Below are 23078 nucleotides of genomic sequence, written 5' to 3'. Positions count from 1 at the left end.
ATGGTGGGTCATCAACCTTTCTTCCTCTCTCTCCCTCCCAAATAAAACTAAGCTCAAGGATAATATAGCCAACTTCATAAAAAGGGCCAAAAAGGATCATACTCTACGAAACTGGCAACAGAGTAGGCCATAGCTTCAGGAGTTAAGATAGTCACGGAAGGAGTTCAATGTGCTAACAACATGCAGCAGCATGGGTGTGTCATGGACAGGAAGTTAGTGACATGATGGATGTTATACTTGAGGACTTATGTGTGTTAGCACATAATACATATACACGTTGAAACTTGTTGCCACTTATATTGAAATAATTTTTCCCAATGCACACTGGTAGGACCCATTAAAGCCAAAAAAAGTAAAACCAAAGCCTGGAAATAATATATACTCCTACTTAGAAATCATAAGTTGTTTCACCTTCCTTCCACATTGAATGTCATTGCTAACTAATTTGAAATGAACATATAAATGAACAGCGCAAAAGAACACAAAATCCAATCACCCTGTTACCATGTCGTTGACTTCCATCAAGTCACTTTCCATGTGTACTCTGGAACATCACTTTAGCCTGGTATGTCCCAGGAGCATGCTCCATCAACTAAGCATATTGCACTGAGAGAAACCACTGTTCTCATCATCTAGTCTATAATGCTTATTTTTGTTTCTTCTTTCTCTGCACATGAACCATAAAGAAAATAAGCTCAAGAAGGAAAGGCCGACTAATCTTTTTCTATACTATATGGGAGTACGGAATTTGTAATACCTTGTTTCCATGTCGATCCATGTCTCATATTTTCAGTTGTTGGTAGCCAGCAAGTAATCCCTAGTCCATAGTGCCTCTTTCTCTGTCCTGGGATGGCGTTCACATATTTTCTGTAGTAGCATTATCAACAGGTAACAATAGTCCACAACATATATAAGATATATTTTGATGCAAATGTACCCAGCTAAAATCTCCATGAGCGTACAAAATAGACTAAAGGTTCGTCAACATAGTTTGAGGATCTGGCTAACAATGTGAAAAATTTGGAGTTTTCACACTGAAAACAAAAAATTACTGGTAGCTTCACTACTAAAAACGAAATAGAGACTGGGCAGTACCACTCATGGCTCTTTCTATTTTTAAGACTGAGTTCAGCAACCTCTTTGTCAGGTATTACGATATCACGGACTAATAAGTTTACCAATTTCTAAGAGCTTTCTTGCAGTTTGTACTCTGTTTGTAAAGAAGTACCATGTCACCTTTGATAAGTGTGTCATCGTTTCATTTATGTCAGTGTTTCACCTCTTCAATTCTCATGCAGAAGTAACACGTAAGAAAGATAAGAAGAATCATACACCTATATAGTAATTCTGGCCAAAACATTATATAAAAAAATTCTATTAGATTAGGGGAGCCTCAGAGAGTTGTGTATAGACCAGTGAGCCTCGTTATAAACAGCATTGGGCGGCCAAAGAAATTCTTGAAGTAGTATACACAGCCAAGCTATCATTTTAGCTGCGACTATCCATAAGTACTATGAACCACATGTGATTTTACTTCTATCTTGGTCTGAAATATTAAAGCAACATAAACACGTGAGGTGTTTGCTTCATATTACAAACAGTGGAAAGGAAGAAACATGAATCAAGTACTCCCTTCGATCCAAAATAAGTGTCGTAGTTTTAGTACAAATTTGAACTAAAACCATGACACTTATTTTGGATAGGAGGGAGCAGTATTTGGGACAAACAAAAAATATAATAATAAAGAAAATATGTGCTGGTGGAAATTTGGAGTTTTCAAACTGAAAACAAAAAATAGTGGTAGCTTCACTACTGAAAAAATAGAGACTGGGCAGTGCCACCCATGGCTGAGCTCAGCAACCTCTTTGTCAGGTATTACGATATCACGGACTAATAAGTTTAAAAATATACGGCTTCATAGGTGCACGGTTAATCCTGCTTACTCTTTTACTTCATCTCCTGAATTTTATTTTGTTCAAATCTGTGCGGCTGCGCCATTAAAAAGCTACAATCATTTAATGTTATTGGGAAATGCTTGATTGTATAGTTATGGTTGTGTAGATATGAAGAGGAAGAGAACAATGGAAAACGTTTGCCTATCGGATTTGAATCCAACCCCCAATCGATCATCGCCATCAGCCAACACAAAGGGATCAAGGAAATTACCACCACCATGAGTGACCACGAAGCTGATAACATACGACATCCTATATGCCTATAGTAAGTCCACTCTCCCAATTAGCCTCAATTTGAAATCTCAGATTTTTATTGTCTGACATGAAGTATTGATGCTTGATTGACTGGGAAAATAAATTTGGAATCAACTAGTTGTACCGTATATCAATTTTTTTCTGTACAACTAATTTTTCTTCTAAACAATTAATATTGTAGTGCTATTTTTGTAGTGTTTACAGTAGTGAAAATATGAGTTCTGGCTTATGCTTTTTGCATGCTTTAAACTACTTTTGGCTTGGCCAATAGTCATTATAATCTATAAAAGCTCAAGTGTAAAAGTCGCCCCCCTTATGCCAAATTTCTGGCTCCGTCCCTGGTGGTACTTGGTAAACTGCTAGGCACACGTTTGTTATTTGTTGCTGGCATCGTTCCATCCCCTCGGAGCTCGGGGCCAGGTTAGTATTGGTTCATCAAAGGTACTAGTACTAGTATAACAGCAGACCGCCAGACACCTGATCTGACGTTCTGAGATCATACCTGTCATGCACTGGGATGATGAGCAGCAACCAGTGGACGTGGACTAGGCGGAGGGAGCATTATGGCGAGAGACCACGAGGAATAAACCAGCCGCGGTGTTGCCTTGCCGCGGGGCCGGGCCAGGGGCGCGTGCTCGGCTGCTCGCCCGGCGTCGCCACGAGCACAGGGCGAAGGCGTCGCGCGCTGTTCTGCCGCAGGGTACGGCGTTGGTGGGAACAGAAGCTGCTCTGGCCGCGCTCTGTGAGCCGGTCGATCTCGTAGGTACGTGCTGTTCCGGGTCCAAGCAGCGGAGCGGGAACTCCGTCGCGCCTCGCGTGGACGGTTGGCTGGTGGCTGCCTTTCCCCGACCTCCTCCGGCGGCGGCGAGCGGCCTTGGCAATCCAATCGCTGGAGAAGAGAGAAACGTGAGGCCAACAGAGCCGCGCTAAAAGAGGTAGGCGCAACACCGAGAGCGGAGGGGAGATGAGGAGGAGGAGAAGGCAGTACCGAATCGAAGTCGGGCGGAAGCAGGCGGCGGGGACCGGCGTCGGCGTCGGCGGGGCGGCGGGGTGCTTGGGCGGCGGTGGGTGAGATGCGTGGGAGGGAGGGAGAGGAGGGGAGAGAGGGAGAGGAGGGGAGATAGGGAGGGGATAACCCCATCATTTTTTTACCTGGAAAAAATAACCCCATCTCTTTGCCATCTGCCAGCAGATGGCAAAGAATCTTTGTTGTCTGCTGGCAGATGGCAAAGAGGTGGGGCTGGTACACCGTTACACGCTTGACGGACACAGGATTTGCCAACCTCGCAAAGATTATTTGCCATCCACTAGCAGATGGCAAATAATTGGCTGATGGCAACCATGTTCTTTGCCGTCTGTCAGTTCTTTGACATCTGTTTTTTATAAGCAGATGGCAAAGACGTTCTTTGTCATCAGCTGGTAGATGGCAAAGAGCTGGCTGATGGCAAATTCCCTGTTTCCAGTAGTGTATACTGCGTGCACCATGGCTTAGATCGGTGCTTATTTGGTGGAGGGGTCGGTGATTTGGGTGGAAGGTGTCGCGCTCGCACCGGCGGTCGGCCCATGTGGGATGTGGAAGGAGGAGGATGGGGGTCGGGTATGGATTACCTGCCTGGATAGGCGAGGCCGAGCAGCATGAAGGAGGGTCGCAGGCGAGGAGGCGGCGGTGTTGCAAGCAAGGAGTGAAGGTTTCAACTTGGAAAGGAAGGCGGAAAGAGGGGAAATGTGGCTTTTGGTAAGGGGGAGGGGGCGGGGAGGTAGATATTTCCGCGGAAGCCGAAAATTTGGAATCGCTTCAGCCAAAAAACTGGCGCGCAAAGTGTCATCAGACACGGTCTCTTATTCAGACACGGTTCGAAGATATTTTGTGCTGCACCTCACATGGTTGGTTATAATAAACTGTATGGGATCTACTTGATTTTTGGTCTCGATTTGAATTACATAATGGGGTCACAACGACCATGGATGGTGTTTGAATTGCTAGACCTTTTATCTGCAGTGATCATATAAGAATTGGAAATATTCAGGTGCGTTTGGACATTTTTATGCATTAACTGAGTTTTTAATGCATTTTATGTGCATAATTCAAATTTGAACTACATGCACATGCTCCAGTGCATATAAATTGGTTGAAAAAAAATCAAATATGTGTCCTTGGGTGCATGATTAGGTCCCGTGCAAGAAATGGGAATGAATTTCAAACACCGGGGCACCGTTGATTGCCGGCAAAACATTGAGATGCATGGTTTTTAAATTCTAGTAAATCCAAAACTCGTGTGAAATTCATGAAACTTGGCACGCTATCATGGAGTGGCATCAACATGCCGTGGTACAAATTTTGTCCCATATGGGGCAGGTTTGGGTATATGCTTCTCACAAACCGGAGCTTCTCCAACAAGCATGATGATTTTCGGTAGGGAACGTCCCACCTTTGTGGACGAAATGATATCCATTGCCTTTTATTGCTTTAATTTTTTTCTCGTGTCAACATAGAACAATAGGAGTTTTGTGTGAATTTTTGTGATTTTTGAGGGGTTCGTTTGGACATTTTTATGCATTAACTTATTTTTCAATGCATTTTATGCGCATAATTCAAATTTGAACTACATGCGCATGCTCTAGTGCATATAAATTGGTTGAAAAATCAAATCTACGTCCTTGGGTGCATGCTTAGGTCCCATGCAAGAAATGGGAATGAATTTCAAACACCGGGGCACCGTTGATTACCGGCAAAACATTGAGATGCATGGTTTTTAAATTCTAGTAGATCCAAAACTCGTCTGAAATTCATGAAACTTGGCATGCTATCATGGAGCAGCACCAACATGCCGTGGTACAAATTTTGTCCCATATGGTGCAGGTTTGGGTATATGCTTCTCACAAACCAGAGTTTCTCACAACAAGCATGATGGTTTTTGGTAGGGAATGTGTTAGGAGCTAGGGTTCTCCCCGGTCTTGGGCGTAGGTTGTAGGGGAACAAAGGAGGAGGGCGAGGGCTGGAGCGCGGCGGCTGGCGGCGTGGCGCCGTCCTTGCGCTAGGTGCGGCGGCGGCGAAGGCAGGAGGCGGCTAGGGTTTAGGGATTCCGGCTCCTCTAGGAGCCAGGCAAGAGAATAGTCTTATTGCTTAAATCTGAGAATAGTCTTACAACTTGTTTATATAACCATGACATGAAATAAAACTAAGATAACTTGTGGGCTAAGCTTGCCCGGTGGGCCTCCTACGGCCATAGGTCCGGCCGATCATAAAATCTCTCCCCGCCTGCACAAACAGCTCGTCCTCGAGCTGAAAGTCTAGGTAGTGTTGGCGGAACTCCTCGCGCTGCTCCTAAGTAGCGTCCTCCTCTGAAAGTCCAGCCCATTGAATCAACATGTATGAGGAGCCGCGACGCAGCTGAGCCCTCAACGCCTTTTCCGGTTCAGGAAGAAGACGCCCGTCGTTGATCGGCGGCAGCGCAGGAGGAACTGCGGGTGGCTCTCCATGGAAAGGCTTGAGCAGCCCCACATGGAAGACATCATGGATGCGCGCACCCGCCGGAAGCTGAAGGCGGAAAGCCACCTTCCCAATGCGCTCCAGGACAGCAAAGGGACCGGATAGCGAGGACCCAGCTTCTGCTTCGCGTGTGGTTCCAGTGACTGCATAGAGCAATGAAGAAGACGCAGCCACACCCAATCACCCACCGCGAACTCCGCCTTGATACGTCTCCAACGTATCTATAATTTTTGATTATTCCATGCTATTATATTATCAACCTTGGATGTTTTATATGCATTTATATGCCATTTTATATGATTTTTGGGACTAACCTATTAACCTAGAGCCCAGTGCCAGTTTCTATTTTTCCCTTGTTTTTTGAGTTTTACAGAAAAGGAATACCAAACGGAGTCCAATTGATGTGCCAATTTTTGACGATTTTTATGGACGAAAAGAAGACCCCGGAGTAAAAGAGTTGGGCCAGAAGAGTCCCGGGGCGTCCACGAGGGTGGGGGGTGCGCCCCCAGGCGCGTGGGCCTGTGATGACCCACAAGTATAGGGGATCTATCATAGCCCTTTCGATAAGTAAGAGTGTCGAACCCAACGAGGAGCAGAAGGAAATGATAAGCGGTTTTCAGCAAGGTATTCTCTGCAAGCACTGAAATTATAGGTAATAGATAGTTTTGCGATAAGATAATTTGTAACGAACAACAAGTAACAAAAGTAAATAAAGTGCAGCAAGGTGGCCCAATCCTTTTTGTAACAAAGGACAAGCCTGGACAAATTCTTATATAGAGAAAAGCGCTCCCGATGACACATGGGAATTATCGTCAAACTAGGTTTCATCACGATCATATGATTCGCGTTCGATACTTTGATAATCTGATATGTGGGTGGACCGGTGCTTGGGTGCTGTCCTTACTTGGACAAGCATCCCACTTATGATTAACCTCTATTGCAAGCATCCGCAACTACAACAAAAGTATTAAGGTAAACCTAACCATATCATGAAACATATGGATCCAAATTGGCCCCTTACGAAGCAACACATAAACTAGGGTTTAATCTTCTGTCACTCTAGCAACCCATCATCTACTTATTACTTCCCAATGCCTTCCTCTAGGCCCAAATAATGGTGAAGTGTTATGTAGTCGACGTTCACATAACACCACTAGAGGAGAGACAACATACATCTCATCAAAATATCGAACAAATACCAAATTCACATGACTACTAATAGCAAGACTTCTCCCATGTCCTCAAGAACAAACGTAACTACTCACAAAGCATATTCATGTTCATAATCAGAGGAGTATTAATATGCATATAGGATATGAACATATGATCTTCCACCAAATAAACCAACTAGCATCAACTACAAGGAGTAATCAACACTACTAGCAGCCCACATGTACCAATCCCAGACTTAGAGACAAGAATTGGATACAAGAGATGAACTAGGGTTTGAGAGGAGATGGTGCTGGTGAAGATGCTGATGGAGATTGCCCCCCTCCCGATGAGAGGAACGTTGGTGATGAGGATGGCGATGATTTCCCCCTCCCAGAGGGAAGTGTCCCCAGCAGAACAGCTCTGCCGGAGCTGGTTCCGCCAAGGTTCCACCTCGTGGCGGCGGAGTCTCGTTCCGAAAGCTTGCTTATGATTTTTTTCCTCAACGAAAGACTCCATATAGTAGAAGGTGGGCATCGGAGGGCCACTAGGGGGGCCACGAGGTAGGGGGCGTGCCCAGGGGGGTAGGGCGCGCCCCCCACCCGCGTGGCCAGGGTGTGGCCCCACTCTGGAACTTCTTGCGCTCAGTTTTTTTATATATTCTAAAAATGACTTCTGTGAAGTTTCAGGACTTTTGGAGCTGTGCAGAATAGGTCTCTAATATTTGCTCCTTTTCCAGCCCAGAATCCCAGCTGCCGGCATTCTCCCTCTCTATGTAAACCTTGTAAAATAAGAGAGAATAGGCATAAGTATTGGGATATAATGTGTAATAATAGCCCATAATGCAATAAATATCGATACAAAAGCATGATGCAAAATGGACGTATCAACTCCCCCAAGTTTAGACCTCGCTTGTCCTCAAGCGAAAGCCAAAATCAAAAAATATGTCCACATGTTTAGAGATAGAGGTGTCGATAAAAATAAAATACGGACATGAGGGCATCATGATCATTCTTAGAACAACAACTTATATAATTCCTGTCATATGATCTCTTATGCAAGAGTAACAATTCAATCACAATTTCGAGTATGAATCACAAACTTCATTGAAAACTAACAAACTATAATCTCAGTCATTGAAGCAATTGCAATTTATCATGACATAGGAAAGAGTCAATATAAGAGCTTTTCGGCAAGTCCACATACTCAACTATCATATAGTATTTCACAATTGCTAACACTCACGCAATACTTATGGGTATGGAGTTTTAACCGGACACAGAGAAAGATAGGGGCTTATAGTTTTGCCTCCCAACATTTTACCTCAAGAGTAATGTCAACAATAATAGTTCATGAAAACTCACATCCAATTAGCCATATATACCAGGATCTTTCCAACATGTTGTGCTTGCCAAAAGATAAAATGTAGAAGGAAGGGTGAAGATCACCATGAATCTTGTGCAAGGTAGGAGATAGAAGTAAAAGATAGGCCCTTCGCAGAGGAAAGCAGAGGTTGTCATGAGCTTTTATGGTTGGATGCACAAAATCTTAATGCGAAAGAACGTCACTTTATATTGCCACTTGTGATATGGACCTTTATTATGCAGTCCGTCGCTTTTATTTCTTCCGTATCACACGATTGTATAAAGCTTATTTTCTCCCACACTAATAAGTCATACATATTTAGAGGGCAATTTTTATTGCTTGCACCGATGACAACTTACTTGAGGGATCTTACTCAATCCATAGGTAGGTATGGTGGACTCTCATGGCAAAACTGGTTTAAGGGTGTTTGGAAGCACAAGTAGTATCTCTACTTTGTGCAAGGAATTTGGCTAGCATGAGGGGGAAAGGCAAGCTCAATCATGTTGGATGATCCATGGCAATATAATTTATCTCAGATGTAAGAAAACATAACCCATTACGTTGTCTTCCTTGTCCAACATCAACTCTTTAGCATGTCATATTTTAATGAGTGCTCACAATCATAAAAGATGTCCAAGATAGTGTATTTATATGTGAAGACTTCTCTTTCTTTATTACTTCCTATTAATTGCAATGATGACCAAAACTATGTTTGTCAACTCTCAACTACTTTTATCCATCATACTCTTTCTATGTGAGCTCATTACTCTACATAAGATCCATATGATCTCTTTGTTTGTTTTTATTTCTTTCTCTTTTCTTTTATTCACTCAAGATTATGGCAAAATAATCAAGCCCTTGAATCAACACTAATCTTTATTATAAATAGCTCACGGACTCGATTACATAGAGGGATCATAAAGCAAAATTCAAAAGTTGATCATACTAAGAACTTTTATTCTACTAGATCAAAATATTATCAAAAGGATCGAACTAAGAAAATACGGTAAAGATAAAAGTGATGGTCATACGATACCAGGGCACTCCCCCAAGCTTAGCATTTGCCAAGGGGAGTGCCCATACCCATGTGATTATATCTCTTTTGTTGGTGAAGAAGATGGTGGTGATGATGGATAGTCGCACATCGAGCGTAGGAGGTCTTCTAACTTGCGGATAATGCCTTTGAGTGCGATGATATGCTCCTTCAACAAAATATGTTCATGTGTGAGATACTTATTTTGTATACGAGCTAACTCAATCATCTTGAAAGCTTCAATATCTCAGTTGGGGTAAGAAGATTGTGATCAAGTTGAAGGATGTCTTCTGTTGCCGAAACTTGGTCCTCCGGGGTCTTCTTGATCCCTTTATCCTTGTTGGTCTCCATGGGTTCTTCTCTCTTCAGCTCTATATTCATTAGCCAAGCATCGTTACCCTCATTGTTGGAGGAGGAGGGGGACAACATGATACTTGGCTTTGACAACCCTGGCAGAAAACAGCTCGAAACAAGAACAGGAGATTTTTGCATGATACGGGAGTCAAAACCTTCGGGGGATTATATAATGAATTTTTACTGACCAAAATAAGTATCATGCAAGAATACAGAGTCCGGAGAGCACACGAGGTGCCCACAAGGTAGGGGGGTGCGCCCTCCACCCTCGTGGAGCCCTCGTGTCCTTCCCGGACTGCTTCTTATTTTTCTATTTTTCTAAATATTCCAAAACGGAGAAAAATTGCCATTAGAACTGTTTTGGAGTCGGTTTACTTATCGTACCACATAACTATTCCTTTTCAGAGTCTGAAACATTCCGGAAAGTGTCCCTTATGTATTCGTCCGGGGTTACGGTTTCAATAACATTGGTTTCAACATTTATAGGATTACCTGAGATATAATGTTTAATTCTTTGACCGTTCACCACCTTCGGATTTGTGCCTTCGAAGTTGTTGATTTTATAGCACCGGAACGATAGAACTCCTCGATAACGTAAGGACCTTCCCATTTAGAGAGAAGTTTTCCTGCAAAAAATCTTAAACGAGAGTTGTATAGCAATACATAATCACCTACATTAAACTCACGCTTTTGTATCCTTTTGTCATGCCATCTTTTAACTTTTTCTTTAAACAATTTGGCATTCTCATAGGCTTGGGTTCTCCATTCATCAAGTGAGCTAATGTCAAATAACCTTTTCTCACTGTCAAGTTTGAAATCATAATTGAGCTCTTTAATAGCCCAATAAGCATTATGTTCTAGTTCAAGAGGTAAGTGACATGCTTTTCCATAAACCATTTTATACAGAGACATACCCATAGGATTTTTATATGCAGTTCTATAGGCCCATAATGCATCATCAAGTTTCTTGGACCAATTCTTTGTAGAACTATTAACAGTCTTTTGCAAAATTAATTTGAGTTCTTTATTACTCAATTCTACTTGACCACTAGACTGTGGGTGATAAGGAGATGCAATTCTATGATTAACATCATACTTAGCAATCATTTTACAGAAAGCACCATGAATAAAATGAGAACCACCATCAGTCATTAGATATCTAGGGACTCCAAACCTCGGGAAAATGACTTCTTTAAGCATCTTAATAGAGGTGTTATGATCAACACTACTAGTTGGAATAGCTTCTACCCACTTAGTAATGTAACCAACAACAACTAAAATATGTGTATATCCATTAGAGGTAGGAAAAGGTCCCATATAATCAAAGCCGCAAACATCAAACAGTTCAATAACAAGTGAATAATTCATAGGCATTTCTTGACGCCTACTAATATTACCAATTCTTTGACATTCATCACAAGATAAGACAAACTTACGGGCATCCTTGAAGAGAGTAGGCCAATAAAAACCGGATTGCAATACCTTATGTGCAGTTCTATCTCCAGCGTGGTGTCCTCCATAAGCTTCGGAGTGACACTTGCGTAGGATTTGTTCCTGTTCATGCTCAGGTACACAACGTCTAATAACACCATCTACTCCTTCTTTATAAAGATGTGGGTCATCCCAAAAGTAATGTCTTAAATCATAGAAAACCTTTTTCTTTTGCTGGTATGTGAAACTAGGTGGCATAAATCTATACCTACTAATAAAGCAGGGTGCGTTTCTCCAAAAATTTCACCTGTTCACCCATATTATTATTTTTGATTTTTTGAGATTCAATTCTTTTTATATTCGAGGTGGTACTAAAAAATATGTATGTGCTGAATTCTGTTCGTGGGCCTCCCTGTAGCTCTTATTTTTCCGTGCATCCCCTACATGGGCCAAACTGGGCCGTTTCGGGAGCAGGAAAAAAATAGTAGTCAGCTAGAAAAACAAGCGATCAAGTGAGGTTCGAACTCACAACCTCCTGTGACACAGAGGTGTCCCCAGCCAAACGAGCTACCTTGCCTTTTTTTGCTATAGATAGTCCCACCTCGGTTCTTTATATCAAGTTTCACCAATTTAAATACGCTTGTAAGTAGTCTAAAATATCAGCAAGCCATGTTGAGAATCAATAAACAAACGAAAAGAAGATGACGACTCGATAGAAGGAGAAAACATGCACCCATAATTAAGCCGGATTGTGGGAAATAAAAAGAGAGAGATTTGATGAGAGAAGAATGTGGGCTCGTACTTTCCATGGCTGTGGGTAATTATTAGAGATTAAATGAGAGAAGAAAGTGGGGGAGGCTCATGCTGGCACACTGGGCTTACAATTAAAGCGGGATTTGGTTTAACGAGAGATGAGAGAAGAAAGCGGGGGATCCTGAGGGAAGATTGACAAAAATACGAGGATTTTTAATTACTTTTTGTCTGCAAAAAAAGAGCATTGAATTGAAACCGTTGGATGCTTAACATGCGGTGCGGAGCATGGATGCATGGGATCAAAAGGACGGGTGAGGGAAAGCCTGGTCCATGTCCTTGGGTGATTAAGTGGAAACTTTTTTCGGGTAATTAAGTGGAAATTTAAATACAAGGATTTGATGAGGCACACACAGAAGCATCAAGCTCGCTTTGGACGACGGTAATAAGGAGAAAATCGTATAGCAGTGTTAGAAAAATGAAAATAGCATTTGGCTCATTATAAAAAATTGAAAATACATGAATGTTTATGTGCAAACAAATTACATTTTTTTAAATAACCTGATTGATCGAATGTTCAATGGTGCAAAATGGAATACACGACACTCCAAGAACGAAGATACATGAATGTTTTTTGTGCGACCAAATTACATCTTTTTTCAAAAAACAGCCTGATTGATCAAGCGCCGTTGTTGTAACCCGAATTCAAGACCCTGCAAATGTTGCTGCAAGTGGGATGCAACACTCCAAGACCGAATGTCCTATGCATCTAGCGGAAGCATGCCAACCCAATGTCAGTTGCCACTATCTTCTTTTACTGGAAAAGCCAGATTGCTGTGTTGCAAAGCCGACTATGCATTCGCTACAAGGACAATCGGTACTATTTCAAGTCAGAAGGATGATGTTGCAAAGCCGACCACATGAATGCTGCAAGGATGACCGACATTGACCCAAAGTCGACCGCATGTCCTTTTGAGGTCAATTAGTGTTGGTGCAAATGCTATGTGTCTATAGAGCTAATTAAGTGCAGATTTCAATATTTTGGAGAAGTTTCCTTACCATCGGAGTTAGTAAGGATCATTTTGTGATTAAGAAGCAGTTGATATACATTTTGTCTACACCTCGGCGTGAGCCTCCCTGCCATGGCACAATCTGATGCTATCATACCACGCCGGTGACTGTTTTGATGAACCCGCCAATTTCTCCCTCGTTGCAACGCACGAGCCTTTTGCTAGTTTAGCAACAATATAATTAGCATAATCAGCATACCATGGAGCAGTATGAGAAGCATTTATGACATTTAGTTGTTCATTAGGAAAGCTATCATCAATATGTACTGGGTCATCAAGAACATTTTCCAACCTAGACAAGTTGTCTGCAATGGGGTTCTCAGCTCCCTTTCTATCAATAATATGCAAATCAAATTCTTGTAGCAAGAGAACCCATCTAATAATTCTAGGTTTAGCATCTTTCTTTTCCATAAGATATTTAATAGCAACATGATCCATGTGAATAGTTACTTTAGAATCAACAATATAAGGTCTGAACTTATCACAAGCAAATACAACTGCTAAGAATTCTTTTTCGGTTTTAGCATAATTTCTCTGGGCATTGTCTAGAGTTTTACTAGCATATTGAATAACATTTAATTTCTTATCAACTCTTTGCCCTAGAACAACAACTATAGCATAATCACTAGCATCACACATAATTTCAAAAGGTAAATTCCAATCAGGTGGCTAGATAATAGGTGCAGAAATCAATGCTTTCTTAAGTATTTCAAAGGCTTCTACACAATCATCGTCAAAGACGAATGGTATATCTTTTTGTAATAAATTAGTCAGAGGCCGAGAAATTTTTGAGAAGTCCTTAATGAACCTCCTATAAAACTGGCATCTTTAATGTCCTTGGGACACATCATCTTTTCAATAGCATCAACTTTAGCTTTATCAACTTCAATGTCTCTTTCAGAAATTTTGTGCCCCAAGACAATACCTTCATTAACCATAAAGTGGCATTTCTCCCAATTCAAGACAAGGTTAGTTTCTTCACATCTCTGCAAAACTCGATCAAGGTTGCTTAAGCAATCATCAAAAGAGGATCCATAAACGGAGAAATCATCCATGAATACCTCGCATATCTTTTCACAAAAATCAGAAAATATAGCCATCATGCATCTTTGAAAGGTAGCAGGTGCATTACATAAACCAAAAGGCATACGTCTATAGGCAAAAGTACTGAAAGGGCAAGTAAAAGTGGTCTTAGATTGATCATCAGCTGACACAGGTATTTGGGAGAAACCAAAATAACCATCTAGAAAGAAAAAATGTGTATGTTTGGATAATCTTTGTAGCATTTAATCAATAAAAGGTAAGGGGTAATGATCTTTTTAGTAGCCTTATTTAATTTGCGGAAATCAATTACCATCGTATAACTTGTAATAATTCTTTGCGGAATAAATTCATCTTTATCATTAGGAACGACAGTAATACCTCCCTTCCTAGGAACACAATGGACAGGACTTACCCACTGAATATCAGAAATGGGATAAATTATACCTGCCTCAAGGAGCTTTAGTATTTCTTTTCTTACCACTCCTTTCATCTTAGGATTCAATCATCGTTGGTGATCCATAACTGGTTTGGCATCTTTTTTCAAATTTATTTTGTGTTGACATAGAGTGGGACTAATGCCCTTAAGATCATCAAGAGTATATCCAATAGCAGCATGATGCTTCTTCAGAGTTTTCAATAATCTTTCTTCCTCCTTCCATGAAAGGTTAGCACTAATAATAACAGGATATATCTTCTTTTCATGAAGATAGGCATATTTAAGAGTATCAGGCAATGGTTTAAGCTCAAACACGGGATCACCCTTGGGTGGAGGAGGATCCCCTAAGATTTCAACAGGCAAGTTGTGTTTCAGAATAGGTCCCTGTTTAAAGAACACTTCATCTATTTCTCTTCTTTTCAATCATATACATATCATTTTCAAGGTCTAGCAAATATTGTTCTAAAAGATCACTAGGAGGTACGACAATAGAAGCAAGACCAATAATTTCATCTTTACTAGGCAATTCTTCTTCATGGTGTTGTCTACGAAATTTAGAAAAGTTGAACTCATGAGACATATCACCTAAACCAATAGTAATAACATCCTTTTTGCAGTCTATCCTAGCATTAATCGTGTTTAAGAAGGGTCTACCAAATATAATGGGACAAAAGCTATCTTATCGGGAACAAAGAACAAGAAAATTAGCAAGATATTTATTTTTCCCACACAAGACTTCGACATCTCTATGAAAGTGCGTTATATTGACTAGAGGGGGGTGAATAGGCGATTTTTATGAAATTCTTCACTGAGGAATTTGCCGATGAGGAAATTCCTTAGTGAAGAACTACTAGCAGCGGAATAAGTACTAAAAAGTAAACATAACAGAATACAAGCATAGTCATCATGATGAAATGAAGACAGGCACAGAGTATAGGAAGCGTAAGCACAGGATAACACAGGATGAAGACAAACAAACTGAAGAAATTGAACTGAGGGAATTGGGAAAGTCTTCAGTTAAAGTCTTCAAATACATATATGAACAAACACACAACACAGTTATGAGGAAATGAAAGAGTTGAGGGAGTAAAACCAGTAAGCTTGGTGAAGACAATGATTTGGTAGACCAGTTCCAACTGCTATCTCAGTTGTACGTCTGGTTGGAGCGGCTGAGTATTTAAACTCGAGGACACACAGTCCTAAACACGCAGCTCAGGACACCAAGTCCAAACCGTATTCTCCTTGAGCTAAGGTCACACAGACCTCGCCCAATCACTCGTGGTAAGTCTTCAGGCGACTTCCAAACCTTCACAAACTTGGTCACTCGGCGATCCACAATTCCTCTTGGATGCTCTAGACCATGACGCCTAACCGTCTGGAAGAAGCACAGTCTTCAAAGGTAACAAGCATCGGATCCATGCAGGATCAATCTCTTCAGTGATGCTCAATCACTTGGGGTTTGTAGGTGTTTGGGTTTAGGTTTTTCCTCACTTGATGATTTTCGCTCAAAGTCCTCGGAGGATGGGTTGGTCTCAAATGACAAGTGTCAGTTTCTCTCGGAGCAGCCAACCAGCTAGTGGTTGTAGGGGGCGCCTATTTATATCCTAGGGAGCAGCCCGACATGATAAGACATAAATGCCCTTCAACGATATGACTGTTAGGTGGATAGATATTTTGGGACAGCTGGCGCATAGCACAGCAACGGTCGGAATTTTGAGTAGCAAAATCCTCAGGGCTATCATGTTCCTCACTGTGTAGGCAATCCGCACTGGCGAATTCCTAACTCCTCAGTCAGAACAAATTCCTCAGAGACGAGAAGAACTTCGTCTCTATCACTGAAGAATATGACTAGACTGTATGAGATTTTCCAATGGCTTCACTCGAAGGGATTGGTAGGTGTAGGATTTTGAGTTGAGCATCACATGGAAATTTTTCCGTAGTTTTCCTCGACCCCCTTTAATAGTACGGTGTTTCCTATGACTCAAGAAAGAGAAAATGAAACTACGAAAACAAAAGTCTTCATGCTTCATGTTCCTCGAATGAATACCAAGTCTTCAAGGTCACACCAATTTCTTCACTTTCAAAGTCTTCATAAAGTCTTCAGAAATCCAAAGTCTTTAGTCGAAGAACTTCATTTTTAGGGGTTGACTTTCTCTGTAAATATCAAACTGCTCATAGACTTATAGACCTGTGTACACTCACAAACGCATTAGTCCCTTAACCTATAAGTCTTCAATACACCAAAATCACTAAGGGGCACTAGATGCACTTACACTCTAACAATCCCAATTGGTGAAATAGTATCTCTATTGGCAGGTTTAATTGTGACATCAATATCTTCTAACTCAGTAGGTGCAATATCATGCATAATCTCGTTGTACAAGTCAATAGGTATTGCACTATCACTAGCACCCATATCACACAAGCCATGATAACAATGATCTCCTATTTTAACAGAAATAATAGGCATGCCTACCACAGGTCTATGTTTATCTTTAGCACAAGGTTTAGTAATTCTAGCAGTTTTATCATAGAAATAAATAACATGCACATCAATATTATCAGCCAAGAGATCCTTAACAATAGCAATATTAGGTTCAACTTTAACTTGCTCAGGAGGTGTATAGGTTCTAATATTGCTTTTACGAACCAGAGTTGAAGCTTTAGCATGATCTTTTATCCTAATAGGAAAAGGTGGTTTCTCAACATAAGCAATAGGAACAATAGGATCATTATAAGTGATAGTATTTTCTTCAACTTTAATAGGTGAAGCTACTTTTACTTCTATGGGAGGATGATATTTAAACCACTTCTCTTTAGGGAGATCAATATGAGTACCAAAAGTTTCACAGAAAGAAGCTACTATTTCAGAGTCAAGTCCATATTTAGTGCTAAATTTACGGAAAACATCGGTATCCATAAAAGATTTAACACAATCAAACTTAGGTGTCTTACCTGACTTCTTACCTTCGTTGAGGTCCCAATCTTCAGAGTTGCGTTTAATTCTTTCCAATAAATCCCATTTGAATTCAATAGTCTTCATCATAAAAGAGCCAACACAAGAAGTATCGAGCATGGTGCGGTTGTTATCAGAAAGCCGAGCATAATTTTTTTGAATAATCATTTCTCTTGAGAGCTCATGATTAGGGGATGAATATAACATTGAATTAAGCCTCCCCCAAGCTTGAGCGATGCTTTCTCCTTCACGAGGCCAAAAATTATATATATAATTACGATCACGATGAACGAGATGCATAGGATAAAACTTCTGATGAAATTCCAATTTCAGTCGTTTGTAGTTCCATGATCCCATATCATCACATAACCTATACAATGTCAATGCGTCTCCCTCCAAAGATAAAGGGAAGACCTTCTTCTTGATAACATCATCGGGCATACCTGCAAGCTTAAATAATCCACAAACTTCATCCACATATATTAAGTGCTCATCAGGATGTAATGTTCCATCTCCTGAAAAAGGATTAGCTAGCAGTTTTTCTATCATATCCGAAGGAATTTCAAAGCAGACATTTTCATTTTCAGTAGGTTCAATAGGTTCAGTAGGTTGGAGAGCAACTCTTTGCTATACTGGTTGGGGTGAAGATACCCCGAACAAGCCCCTCGAAGGATTACTTTCCATAGTAACAAGTGACAGTAAATTTCAGCACACTATATAAATTTTTCCTTACCAAATTCCACCTACCAAAGGCGCTTCACTCCCCGGAAACGGCGCCAGAAAAGAGTCTTGATGACCCACAAGTATATAGGATCTATCGTAGTCCTTTTGATAAGTAAGAGTGTCGAACCCAACGAGGAGCAGAAGGAAATGATAAGCGGTTTTCAGCAAGGTATTCTCTGCAAGCACTAAAATTATAGGTAATAGATAGTTTTGCGATAAGATAATTTGTAACGAGCAACAAGTAACAAAAGTAAATAAAGTGCAGCAAGGTGGCCCAATCCTTTTTGTAACAAAGGACAAGCCTGGACAAATTCTTATATAGAGAAAAGCACTCCCGAGGACACATGGGAATTATCGTCAAGCTAGGTTTCATCACAATCATATGATTCGCGTTCGGTACTTTGATAATCTGATATGTGGGTGGACCGGTGCTTGGGTGCTGTCCTTACTTGGACAAGCATCCCACTTGTGATTAACCCCTATTGCAAGCATCCGCAACTACAACAAAGGTATTAAGGTAAACCTAACCATAGCATGAAACATATGGATCCAACTCAACCCCTTATGAAGCAACGCATAAACTAGGGTTTAAGCTTCTGTCACTCTAGCAACCCATCATCTACTTATTACTTCCGCCTTCCTCTAGGCCCAAATAATGGTGAAGTGTCATGTAGTCGATGTTCACATAACACCACTAGAGGAGAGACAACATACATCTCATCAAAATACCGAACGAATACCAAATTCACATGACTACTAATAGCAAGACTTCTCCCATGTCCTCAGGAACAAACGTAACTACTCACAAAGCATATTCATGTTCATAATCAGAGGAGTATTAATATGCAGATAGGATCTGAACATATGATCTTCCACCAAATAAACCAACTAGCATCAACTACAAGGAGTAATCAACGCTACTAGCAACCCACAGGTACCAATCCCAGACATAGAGACAAGAATTGGATACAAGAGATGAACGAGGGTTTGAGAGGAGATCGTGCTGGTGAAAATGTTGATGGAGATTGACCCCCTCCCGATGAGAGGATCGTTGGTGATGACGATGGCGATGATTCCCCCTCCTGGAGGGAAGTGTCCCCGACAGAACAACTCTGCCAGAGCCCTAGATTGGTTCCGCCAAGTTTCCGCCTCGTGGCGGCGGAGTCTCGTCCCCGAAAGCTTGCTTATGATTTTTTTCCTCAACGAAAGACTCCATATAGCAGAATATGGGCATCAGAGGGCCACCAGGGGGCCCACGAGGTAGGGAGGCGCGCCGCCCACCCTCGTGGCCAGGGTGTGGCCCCCCTTTGGAACTTCTTGCACTCAGTATTTTTTATATATTCTGAAAATGACTTCCCTGAAGTTTCAGGAATTTTGGAACTGTGCAGATTAGGTCTCTAATATTTGCTCCTTTTCCAGCCCAGAATCCCAGCTGCCGACATTCTCCCTCTCTATGTAAACCTTGTAAAATAAGAGAGAATAGGCATAAGTATTGCGATATAATGTGTAATAACAACCCATAATGCAATAAATATCGATATAAAAGCATGATGCAAAATGGACGTATCATCCTGCCTCGTGGACGACTCGGGAACCTTCTTGACATGAGACCGATGCAAAAAAATTCCTATAAATACAGAAAGCTCCAAAAAATAACCTAGATCGGGAGTTCCGCCGCCAGAAGCCTCCGCAGCCACTGAAAACCAATCTAGACCCAATACAGCACCCTGCCGGAGGGGGGAAACCCTCTCCGGTGGCCATCTTCATCATCCTGGCGCTCTCCATGACAAGGAGGGAGTAGTCCACCATCGGGGCTGAAGGTATGTACCAGTAGCTATGTGTTTGATCTCTCTCTCTCTCTCTCTCTCTCGTGTTCTTGAGGTGGTACCATCTTGATGTATCGCGAGCTTTGCTATTATAGTTGGATCTTATGATGTTTCTCCCCCTCTACTCTCTTGTGATGAATTGATTTTTCCCTTTGAAGTTATCTTATCAGGTTGAGTCTTTAAGGATCTGAGAACACTTGATGTATGTCTTGCATGTGCTTATCTATGGTGAAAATGTGATATCACGTGATCCACTTGATGTATGTTTTGGTGATCAACTTGCGAGTTCCGTGACCTCGTGAACTTATGCATAGGGGTTGGCACACGTTTTCATCTAGACTCTTTGGTAGAACCTTTGGGGCACTCTTTGAAGTTCTTTGTGTTGGTTGAATCGATGAATCTGAGATTGTGTGATGCATATCATATAATCATACCCACAGATACTTGAGGTGACATTGGAGTATCTAGGTGACATTAGGGTCTTGGTTGATTTGCGTCTTAAGGTGTTATTTTACTACGAACTCTAGGGCCATTTGTGACACTTATAGGAATAGCTCAACGGATTGATCGGAAAGAATAACTTTGAGGTGGTTTCGTACCCTACAATAATCTCTTCGTTTGTTCTCTGCTATTAGTGACTTTGTAGTGCTCTTTGTTGTGTGTTGAGGGATATTTATGTGATCTAATTATGATATTATTGTTGAGAGAACTTGCACTAGTGAAAGTATGAACCCTAGGCCTTGTTTCCTAGCATTGCAATACCGTTTGTGCTCACTTTTATCATTAGTTACCTTGCTATTTTTATATTTTCATATTACAAAAACCTATATCTTCTATCCATATTGCACTTGTATCACCATCTCTTCGCCGAACTAGTGCACCTATACGATTTACCATTGTATTGGGTGTGTTGGGGACACAAGAGACTCTTTGCTATTTGGTTGCAGGGTTGTTTGAGAGAGACCATCTTCATCCTACGCCTCCCACGGATTGATAAACCTTAGGCCATCCACTTGATGGAAATTTGCTATTGTCCTACAAACCTCTGCACTTGGAGGCCCAACAACGTCTACAAGAAGAAGGCTGTGTAGTAGACATCACGCCCGTGATGGTTGCCATCGTAGTAGTGTTTGGCCAACTGTTGGGCCTGAAGGAGGCGTTGCCGGACTTCTGCCAACATCTCATCACGATTCCGTAGAAGAGCATCGGCCGCCTCGGTCCTCGCCAGGGCCGGATCAACAGGAAGAATCGGCGGGGCCGGCCGGCCATAAACCACCTCAAAAGCCGTGGCATGGAGGAGTAATAATAGGTGTTGTAGCAGTACTCCACCCATGAGAGCCAGTCCACCCATGCGTGAGGGCGATCACCTATGACACAACGTAAATACATGGCAATCGCCTTGTTAACGACCTCAGACTGGTTGTCCGTTTGAGGGTGGAAGGTTGTGATGAGGCGGAGCTTAACGCCTGCCAGCCGGAAGAGGTCGCGCCACATGTGCCCCATGAACACGGGGTCTCGATCACTGACGATCGAAGAGGGAAACGCATGGAGACGGACAATACCGTCGAAGAAGGCCCGAGCGACAGACGCCGCCGTGTAGGGACGCCCGAGCGCGATGAAGTGAGCATACTTGGAGAAGCGATCGACCATCGTGACAATGACGGACTTGCCGCCCACCTTGGGAAGGCCCTCGTCGAAGTCCGTGGAAATGTCCGCCCAGACCTGAGACGACACCTCCAAAGGCTGGAGCAAGCTAGTCGGCCTCAGAGTCTCCGTCTTGTTGCGTTGCCACGTCACACAAGACCGCACCCAGTCACGGACCAGGACATGATCACCTGGAATGTAGAGGTCGGCGCGGAGACGATGGAGCATCTTCTACACACCCTCATGGCCCGCCGAGTGGGTGAGCAGCAACACCTGATGAAGGAGATCATCGTGCGCGGGAACAAAGACCCGGCGCCCATGGAGGAGCAAGCCATCGGCGAGGCACCACGGCTCATCAAACTCCCCTGCAGCCAGCTGCTGCTGAAGGAGGAGCGCGTCTGGTGCAGCCACAGTCGCCCGATGGATGTGTCCTCTGATCCGACACTGGTTGAGCCAGTTAAGCGGGTCCTCCGTACCGTGATAAGTGGCAAAGTCGATCATGGCGAACCATGGCGGCGTCTGGATCGGCGCGCCATGGCCGACCGGCTCGGCGGTGCGGAGCAGGGATGATGACGGTGCCCGGTCAATGATGGGGAGGCCCTCGGAGGCCCCCGTGAAGCCGAACGAGGCCCCAGACTGCAACATGGGTACCAGTGGGTCCCCGGCCTCCGTGTAAACTGGCGGTGGCGTCGTCCCGGTTAGCCAGGCCGGTGTCGGGGACGTTGACGGTGGGAACCAGACCTGCTAGATTTGAAGGTCTCTTGGTGAGGACTGGCCGAGTCCGGAGCTGGGCGGCGTTGGTGGGAGCTGGACTGGCGCGGGTGGCGTGGCAGTTGCCGGCAAGGGCCACTACGGCGCTGGGACGGGCGCAGGAGGCGTGGGTGGCGCTGCGAGAGCCGGCACGGGCCACTACGGCCAGGACGACGCTGGGGCGGGAGGCGGCTGGAGCGACGGATGGGCCCCGGTGATCGCCGCGGGTACCGAGTCCCAGGGCAGGGCCGACGGTCCGGAGGAGACGGCTGGCGACAGAGGTGTTGGCGGCCCGTACGGACTGGCCAGGAACAACTGGATGCCCTGGACCAGGACGACCAAGTCGTTGAGGACGCCGGCCATCGCCTCCGAGAAGTAGACGAGCGGTGAGGTGGAGGGTGATGGCGGCAGACCCGTGGAGGGGGGCGACGACTGGCCGATCGATGCGCCGGAGGTGGAACCCATCGGCGCCGAGGGAAGGGCCAGTGGTGCTGTGGAGAGGATCGGTCATGGCGCGACGGAGGTGGTGGGGAGGGGCAGTGACGGGCTTGGTTGTGGTGATGACATGGTCGAAACCAAGCTAGTTGATACCAAGGTGTTAGGAGCTAGGGTTCTCCCCGGTCTTGGGCGTAGGTTGTAGGGGAACGAGGGAGGAGGGCGAGGGCTGGAGCACAGCGACCGGCGGCGTGGCGCCGTCCTTGCGCTAGGTGCGGCGGCAGCGAAGGTAGGAGGCGGCTAGGGTTTAGGGTTTCCGGGTCCTCTCGGAGCCGGCAATAGAATAGTCTTATTGCTTAAATCTGAAAATAGTCCTACAACTTGTTTATATAACCATGAAGTCAAATAAAAC

Source organism: Triticum dicoccoides, chromosome 3A (assembly GCF_002162155.2).
Source record: "Triticum dicoccoides isolate Atlit2015 ecotype Zavitan chromosome 3A, WEW_v2.0, whole genome shotgun sequence".
Taxonomy (NCBI): Eukaryota; Viridiplantae; Streptophyta; class Magnoliopsida; order Poales; family Poaceae; genus Triticum; species Triticum dicoccoides.
This window is presented reverse-complemented; position numbering follows the sequence as displayed.